The sequence below is a fragment of the Ochotona princeps genome, chromosome 14 (assembly GCF_030435755.1).
Source record: "Ochotona princeps isolate mOchPri1 chromosome 14, mOchPri1.hap1, whole genome shotgun sequence".
Lineage (NCBI taxonomy): Eukaryota > Metazoa > Chordata > Mammalia > Lagomorpha > Ochotonidae > Ochotona > Ochotona princeps.
Window position 1 is genome coordinate 33,754,046 of NC_080845.1, and position 2,992 is coordinate 33,757,037.

A 2,992-nucleotide genomic window follows, 5' to 3' on the forward strand; every position below is an offset into this window, starting at 1 on the left:
ATAAATCTGGTAGGTGTTTATCTATTTCATCAAGCTCTCATTCTTCTGGCAGTTCATGAGCTTTGAAGATGAGAATAAGAGGCAAGAAAAAAAAAAAAAAAGAAAAAAAGAACTACTCAGACAAGTCCTCCAAAAATTCCATGTCAGAAAGTGAATCAGACAGAAAGGATACTTTTAAAAAGAACCAGAAATCAAAGACTGAGAAAGAAAAGGACATCACAGGACTCAGCGAAAAGAAAAGATGGATACTGAAGATATGCCTGTATCATTTGAAGCCTTGTCAGAATCAGATTATATTGACGAAGTCTGAGTGAAAAAAGAGAAAGACAGTGAAGAATGATTTTTAAAAAAGTAAGAGAAAACAAGTCCTAGCCACAACCTATGATTAGCTCATTGACATTTCAATTTTAGTTCATATACAGGACCGGCTGCTCTATACCTTAAAATGGCCAAAAGGCACCATTCAGCTGTTTCGTGTCCATTTCATCTTAGTATTTAGCCAGTTGTTGTGTTGAAGTAAAATTTTGCTGATCTTGGCAGATTTTAGGATAATCCAGACTGGCTTGTAACTCTAACAAGATATATGTCAACATTTTAGGTGCAGAACATTTTTTTTTTCTTTTTAATACACTGGTTACTCAAAACCATGTCAATTCCATAACATTGCAAATTGCTGTTGATGTTATATTGGGACTCTTAATTGACTGTGATGATATTCTGCCAGCTCAAACTTCAGACCAGAAAAGGTCTCCCCAAGAAACTGTTCAACCAATCTGGACAATAAGTAGCTGGACTCTATGCTTGGTATATGTTTGCAATGAAAGAATCTTGATTGAATTTGAACTGTAATACTGCATCAAGGTGGAGGAATCCACCGGGGGGAGGGGAGAGGGAGGGAGGGGAGGGGGAGGGAGGGGGGGATTCCCAGAGCCTATGAAACTGTCACATAATGCAAAATAATTAACAATAAAAAAAAAAGTAAGAGAAAAAAATACAGTAAGAACTAAAAGAAAGTTACAAGTTCAAGTCCTGGCTTCCTACAATATTAAGAAAAATCAGGACCCCTTATAAATGTAGTGTGGTGTCTAAGGAAATTTCAGCTGTGAAAACTATGGCACAATTACTACAATGCATAAGTTTTCTCACTTTTAGAATTATTCCTGGACTATCTAGTAATCACTCAGATGCTGAACCTGGAAAGGGCTGTAACTATAGACTACTACTTCAATCCCTTCTTTTTCTACTCCAGTACATGATAACCTTAGCAGCTAAAACACTACGGTCAAACGAATGGCTAATCACTTTGACTGGAATTATCTACATGGATACATCCTTAAGATGTAATCAGAAATGACCAGCAAAAAGAGGAAAACAGATTTTTTTTGGTGCAAAACACTTTGAACATGTTTTCACAGTGGGCATTTTCCATAAACTTTTTGAAGATCCCTGATATGCATGAATTTCTATTTTTTGCAACAGAAGAAAGTTATTTTTTCATTTTCCACTTTCCATTTTGAAGAACTTCCTGTATAGTTCCAATTTTAGTATATGCTCTGCCGAAGCGAACATGAAGAACTTCATGTAGATTTCTGTATTTCCAATACTTTGATATAAGAAGTCATGAGCATTTGATAAATCGTTTCACACATGCTGCCTTAATTTCTAATGAGTTCAGAATGGCGAGGACCTGTGAGTGGAGAATTCCTTTTACAGTGACACCTTTGTTCACTTGTTCTTTGCAGAGAGCATTGTGAACAAATGAATATAGAATGGAATGGGTTAGAAATGTAGGGGATTTTTATCCATGGTCGTCCACGTTTTGGCATTTCATGAGTTGTTCTAGCTATGCAAACACTTGAATTCACATAAGAGCACAGAGTTAAGAGTTAGGAAGTCTGAATTTGAACTTCAGCCCTGCCTCTAATTAGGTTTAAAACAGTCTGATGCCATAACTTTTGCTTTTTATTGGTCTGCCTTTATTTAAAGATTAAAAAAAAAAAAGATTTTATTTGAAAGGAAGAGAAAGAGAGAGAGACAGAGAGTCAGAGACTCATTCATTTCCTGGTTCACATCCCAAATTCTCACAACAGCCAAAGCTAGGCCAGGGTGAAGCCAGGAACCTGTAACTTCATCTGATTCTCGCACATAAGTGGCAATTGGGCCATCCTCTGCGGCATTCCCAGATACATTAACAGGAAACTGGATGAGAAGTGGAGCAGCCAGCACCCAAACCAAACGTGGGATGCTGACACTGACTGGTAGCTTGATCAGCTACACCCTAACACTGACCTCAGCAGTTTTTTACTTAAATAACCTCACCTCACTATGTTTATCTTTTCTTTTCACAATAAAAGGCTGTACTAAGTGGTGCCCAAAGGTCCTTTTAACTCCACTGTCTCATGCTGCCTTCGTTATTCATGTTTTTATACCACTGGGGTTGTATGTGGAGCCAAGTAAATGGCCTTGTTGTAGTCCTTCTCTGGATGTGCAACCTTTTATTACTACATATACTGTAATCATCTGACAAGTTTTTAGAAGGATAGGGACCCTAGAAATCTTTAAGACACACTCCCATTAGTCTTATATAGAAAAACCATAAATAAATGTTGAAAACTTACCATGTGCCCAGCCCTATACTAAATAGTTTGTAGGCATTCTTGTTTGATGCTAATAGCAATCATATGAAGTAGGAAAGTTTCTGTTTGTTGTTTTCAAAGGAAACTAAGGTTTAGAGAGTAAAACTGTGAGTTAGTAAAGAGCAGGACCAAAACTCCAATGGCTGATTGGGCTGAAAAGCCAGGCTCTTGATCTCTTAGGTATCTGTTTGTGTATTGGTCTCTGTAGTGGGACTTGATCAATCAAGGATACAGGAGCCTGAGCACTGGAAATTATCAAAGTACCCTGGCCAGGGTGACATCATAGAGATGCTGAACACCCCATGGAATGTGCAATATTGTTTCTAGAAAAGCTGATGATGTAAAGGTGGGACTTA